Source organism: Parus major, chromosome Z, assembly GCF_001522545.3.
Source record: "Parus major isolate Abel chromosome Z, Parus_major1.1, whole genome shotgun sequence".
NCBI lineage: Eukaryota > Metazoa > Chordata > Aves > Passeriformes > Paridae > Parus > Parus major.
In genome coordinates, this window is record NC_031799.1 from 21,518,512 (window position 1) to 21,525,273 (window position 6,762).

A 6,762-nucleotide genomic window follows, 5' to 3' on the forward strand; every position below is an offset into this window, starting at 1 on the left:
AAAGGTCATAGACCAGCCCCAGCCAGGACCAACAGTCTTCACAGATGCATCGACAACCTCCACTGCGGCTGTGGTGTGGCAATCGGAGGACGAGTGGCACTGTGTCAAAGCGACTGATTGTACACTCTCAGTCCAGCAGTTAGAAGTAGCAGCCATGGTACTGGTATGAGGACTGTTCCCAACAGAGCATCTTAACTTTGTAACTAATTGTCATCGGAATGTCAGGACCCGGCATATCGACATCTACAGCAGCTCTAATTCTAGAAGAACCACACTCCTCTCAAAAAGGTACCGTATCGGTCGTCCATGTCAGCAGCCACAACCCGGTCAAAGGGTTCTTACAGATCAGCAACAATAAAGCAGATGCTGCCTCAAAAGGATTGTGGACTCTACAAGAAGCTCGTCAGCTACACAAAACCCTGCACATCGGAGCCAAAGTGCTAGCAAAGAAATGCAGAATCTCGGTTGCTGATGCAAAACATGTAGTAGCCTCATGCCCCCACTGCCAAAAGGCACCGCTGTAGTCCTGTGGAATCAACCCCAGAGACCTTAAAGCCTCAGAAATATGGCAAACAGACTTTACATCGTGCCAGCTGGTAAATACCCGAGCATGGCTTGCAGTAACAGTAGATGCATACAGCGGAATAATTGTAGCCATGCAGCACCTCAAAACCAACTCCAAAGCAACTGTCCAGCATTGGTTAACAGCCATGGCTTGGCTCAGCATCCCTAAGCAAATCAAAACAGACAATGGCACAAATTTTATCTCAAAGCCAAGCTGAGAATTTGCCTCAAGATGGGGTATCACTCTGGTGCAAGATATTCTGTACAACAGTACAGGACAAGCCATCGTTGAGCGGAGAATCCAGACCTTGAAAGCTAAATAAGAGGTATTTGCAAATACAAATTTGCAAATACCTCTTATTACCTTTTGTCGGCAAAAACAGAGGGCTTTACCAATTCCATTCCCCAGGCAGACCAGGTGTGCTTGCTAGCAACTGCACTGTTAGCACTGAACCAATTCCCTAGCAGAGATGAAACAAACAGTCCCTCCCAAAAACACTGGGCCACTCGAGCTGTAGAAGAGGGCCCACAAGTCATAACCAAAAATGAGTTAGGAGAGTGGGAGCAAGGTTGGAGATTAGTGCTCACAGGGTGAGGGCACACAGCAGTTAAAAAAGATGGTAAAGTAAGGTGGTGCCCACTTAAGTCAATAAAACCAGACCTTCAAAATAAGACTAACAAAAACTCTGCGGTTTGGTTTGCAGGACTGGATCATTGGGCACCCGTGTGATGCACATGCTCCAGTGCCGGAAGGAGGCGATGAACCACCAGATAACCTGAAGATACCCAAAACTCCTGCGCCAGTGAAACCCAGGCGGCAACGATTTCTGTGTGTAATCTTGCTTTTAGGGTTTAGCAGCGAGCAGGTTAGTGTAGAACAAAACCCCCATCAACCATTCAGGTAGATTTTATGCCGTGTCTTGGGTGAGGTGATTAAAGAAGTAGTCACAGCAGGTACCCCATCCTTTGTGGTCAAAGAGAAAGAGCTTCTTCCCCCACGCCTAGGCTAACAATATACGCCTCAATGGCACACTCAACAGCAAAACATATGGTGCCCTGCCTCTAATCCTGGCAAAGAGTACTGCAAATATAAGGGATATGGATACTGTGGGTACTGGGGACATGAAACCATTGTGATGACAATAGATGGTGACCACAGAAGTCTGATGAGTTTTTAAAGGTTGAGTATGCACCCCCAGGTTGTACAACACCGTGGTTTAATGCGATGGGGGAGACGCTGAGGTGGGGCAATTGTTGGGGGTATAGAATAACAGTGTTGCAGCCAACCCATGTGAATTGGGTAGTGGGTAAGATATGGATGGTGTATGTCTATTGTAAAGAGTTTTTTGAGAGCTGCTCAGTTTGGACAAATGTACAAATCACCAAAGAACCACTACCACCGTCCGAATCAAATGAGCTTAATTTAGCTGCCATGGCAAACAAACACATTAAAACTACAAAGGCTCAAATATCATACCCCCTTCTCTGCCCATTACACTATGTGCCTGACTCAGCTCCTTACGAAACCCTTCTTAACGTACTAAATACCACCTTTATGTTGCTTAACTACACAGCCCCAAATCTCACCAATTCCTGCTGGTTGTGCTGTGATGCAAATCCCCCTTTCTATGAGGGCGTTGCCCTTGATGGTTCTGTTACTTGTTCCACCTCCGATAACCCGAGCCAGTGTAGGTGGGACAACCCCTGGAGAGGAATCTCTCTAGATCAAATTATGGGCAGAGGGAAGTGCATAGGTGACATAGCCCGGCAGAACAGAATTAATCTCTGTACCGAGATTGTCAAACCGAAGAGAGGTGCCAATAAGTGGGCCATTCCTTCTGACCCTGGGATGTGGGTATGTCAGCAATCTGGAGTTAGCCTGTGCTCATGAAAATTTTTCATCATTGAAAAATTCAGTGATGCAACTGACTTTTGTGTTCAAGTTTTGATTGTTCCTAGAGTTATGTACCACCAGGAGAATGAAGTGTACAGTTCCTTTGAAGAATCTAATTGGCTCTAGAAAAGAGATATAATAACAGGCATAACGATTGTGATGCTACTCGGACTAGGAGTGACTGGCGCAGCCACAGGGGTTATTGCCATCGCAACCCAACAGCAAGGGTTCTCTCAGCTGCAGATGACAATCGATGAGGACCTGCAGAGGATTGAAAGATCCATCTCTCTTTTAGAGAAGTCATTGTCTTCGCTCTCTGAGGTTGTCTTACAAAATAGACATGGGCTAGATCTTCTGCTAATGCAGCAAGAAGGCCTCTGTGTTGCCTTAAAGGAAGAGTGTTGCTTTTATGCTGATCACACCAGAGTGGTCAGAGATTCAATGGCTGAATTCAGAGAAAGATTAGCACAGAGAAAGAGAGATAGAGAGGCTCAACAAGGGTGGTTTGAATCGCTGTTTAACCAGTCTCCGTGGCTGACAACCCTGGTGTCCACCCTGACCAGGCCAATCATAATGATCTTATTAGTGTTAATCTTTGGACCATGTGTTTTAAATAGGTTTGTGTCTTTTGTCAAGAGTCGACTAGAAAGGAGTCAACATCCTGTTTGCAGAAAGACAGCAGATGCTCTAAGAATCACTTGGTCACCGCCTGTTCAGTGTGCCTTATGTTTGTCAATGAAAAGCTTTGGTGTCTATTTTATAAGTTTTTAGCCTTTTTAGTTAAGTATAGCACACCTTATGCTTTTACTCAAGTCTATTATATCTACATTTAAAACTTTTCATAATATAGATAAGTTAGATAAAATGTTTAAAGACAGATATACATAAAATAACATTAGAACTTTCAAGACTAATACACCTTATATTCTAGCAAATTTAGTTAAGCATAAGGAGGGGGGGAAATGTGGACAGCTAAGGTCTGGCAGACGGAAAGATAGAGTCACCCCCCTCCTCAATAGTTTATGGTAATGACCCCCGTGATTAGCCAATAGCACCTAGCTGTGATGAAAGCAGATGGAAGTGACACTGTGACTCTAGGTTATAAAGTGTCAAATTCTTCAGCAATAAACGCCATTTTGCCATCCACCACATTGGTGTTGTGCGCTGATGGACTGAGTGACCTGGGGGGGGTCGTCGTGCCGTTCCTGAACCAGGCCATCTGCCTCACAGAAGGCAACAGTAAAGTACATAATTTCACTGAAATTTCTCATTTTCAGAACATTGCTTCCAATATTAATGCAGTCATAATATTTAATATCTCCATAGGAAAATTCCAGCATTAAAAAAAAATAAAATCTACAGCTTCTAGCTAGGAAAATATAGCTCACTGCTTTTGACCTCTATTTTAGGACTCCTCTGTTCATGACTCCTCTGTTTTAGGAGTTACACCCACCTGTACCCAGGACAGAGTCTCCAGGCTGCAGTATGGCACGTACCTGGTAAGAAAACCTATCATAAGCATGTGTCATCTCCATACAAATTCACATTTAGGAAGGATGCTAAAAATGCTCTTGGGGGGCAGCACATATTATTTTAAGTTTTTGCCTCTATCCCTTCCTCTTTTTGTATTTAGCAACTGTGATGTTGTGATGTCTACAGAAAGGTTACTATCTCTTTTCCATGAGAGGCAGACCTCTTGGTAATTCCATTCCTTTTATTTAGGGCCATCTCTTCCTGTAAAGTCTCTTTATGCAGTTCCTTTTCTGGCCAGTATTAATAGATGCTGCTCTGTTGTGCTAAGGCTGGTGCTATACATCTTTCAAATAAAATAAAAATTTGATAGGGGAATGCTTAGAAGAGATTCAAATGACACATTTATTCTGATTATACTATTTCCACCATTGTAAATGGCCTCTCTGGAAAATTAGGCACCATTATTCACTCCAGGGAAGACACCATTTCCCCAGCCACTCCTCAGACAGCACAGAGCATTACAAAGGTTTTGTGAGCCTGATGGGACAAGGCAGTGCAAAACTGAAAAGCAGAGAAAACTCTTCATGAGGATTCCTGTGGATGTGTCTCCCCCTTCTCATGAATGCATCAGGAGGCAGGAAGGAAATGCATGGATGTGCATTTCAGCTCCACCCATGTGATAGTGTGAAATAAATGGTTTTTCCCCAATTTCCAGTGCTCCTGTGTGCTTACCTCAGACCTGTTGCTGTGTATTAGCAGTTTATGAGTGCATATGTGCCAGGGATGATTCCTGTTCAGAAGATGCTTGGTAGAGCCACACAGCTACTGCCAGATTCTTACAGAAGCTCACAACACTAGTGAGATGACCAGGGTAGCAGGACAGCATCTTTGACATTTCTCCTCGTTTTCCTCTCGCTGAAGTTGGGAACTGTCTTCATATGAATGAAGTGATCCTGTTGAAAAGACATAATGCGACTTTGCTCTGCCTTGTGGTGCCAGTCAACAGATGCTGAGGAAATGAAGCAACAAGTCTAGGATATGGTAGAGGTGCACCTAGGCTGCTCCTGTTCCTCTCTGCTGGGGACACCATTTACTATGTGGCAAACTTACTGGAATTAAGTCACTGGAAGGACCAAGGTGAGCATAGTCCCACTCCAGCACTGCCTAACACAGCAGCCAGTTTGGGCACTGGAACACTGTCACACTGCTGGGCAGACCTGCCCTAAAAACTCCTGCAGAGAAGACATCTGCATCTTTTTCCCTGCTTCTATCTGCCTGAGCTCTTGAACTAAAGAAACGTTTGTGTGCTTGCTCAAGTTTTTAAGCCGTCTTCCTGGGCTGGTTTTGAAAGCTCACATGTGACTTAAGCAGTTTCTATATTTGTCATTACCTGTAGAACCCTTTTTTATAACTTGAGCCTGACTAGGGACCATCCCCTAAGCAAAATCCAGGGATCCCTAGAGGCTCATCTGCTCATACCATAACCAATGCAAAGAGTTCTTCGTTCCACTTTTCAAAGTTCTAAAATACAGAGAACAGTTTTATCTTTTCATAAAGCTCATGAAAAATCTACAACACCTGGAGTAAAACCCTCCTTTATCTGGTGGACTGAAGAAACAATATCATAAAATGCAGTAAGTATTCAGATAACAAAATATTCTAGGGGATGCCTTAGGTAATTTTTTGCAATGTGCTTTAAATCCTTTAAGAGAACAATGACTTTGACACAAAATATCTTAGGTTTTTGGTAGTATCAGTATTTATCATATTCAGCTCAAATTCACCTTCACATAAAACAGAGAAGCCCAGGCAGCTACAAAAGTGGAGGTACTTAGGGTCAGAGGCATTTCATGCAAGTGGACATCAAGCATCTAAGTATTCTTGTTCTGAGCCTCAAAATGTCAATACCAATTTTTGGGATAAAAAAATCCCAACGAACCTGCTGGAGCAGGTAAAGGGAGGACTCACAGGCTTAAGCTGAGAGTAATTACGGCATTTGTGCACCTGCACTGAGCTCAGCCATGACCCATGCAGCCCCAGAGCCACAGCAGGCTGCAAGAGGAAACCTCTGCAAACCACCAACTCTTCTGACACAAAGAGCAAACCTGGGGCTTTCTTTTGCCAAGGTCACTATTGTGCCTGTTATCACCAAATAATGGGAGGTGTGGATCTGTGCAGGAAAGGAGCTATGCCAACTTTTAGCCAATTAATTTTACAATTGATTCTCTTGTTTGCCAGCATCCTCTACCACCAGCAGAGCTCTTGCAATCTAGTGCAATGCACACACCTTTGAAAAATGATGCTTTCAAGCTTGCCCTGTGGTGCAGTAAATTGGAAAGTGCTCTTAATAATAATAAGGATCAACATTGACTTTAATGGTCTTCAAACCCTTCACATAATGTCATTAGCTACCCAACACAGATGCAAGCAAGAATGATGTCATACTTTTTACTTTGCTCTGAAACCTGAGTCAGGCGCCAGAGATTGAAAACAGTTTTATTATTGTAATCAGATTAAATTTTCGGGCAGTTGGTGATTGCCAGAAATACAGGAGGTTCTTGTGAATATACAGCTCAGACTGAGGCAAGGGTTGCGTGGATTTCATACAGTGCAGGGTTGTGGGTGCCATCAGATGGCTGTGAGCACTGTGAATCAGCATGGGTAATTTGTCCTTTAATAACATTTCTGCCAATGCAAGCACCAGAAGACAGTGCAGTTTTACAGCATGGAGAAACCTCTGTTTTCACACCAGCCATGACTATCTGAATTCCCACCTTCATTGCAAAGCCCATTGACATAAATACCTCATTCAGGTAACATACCACTTCACA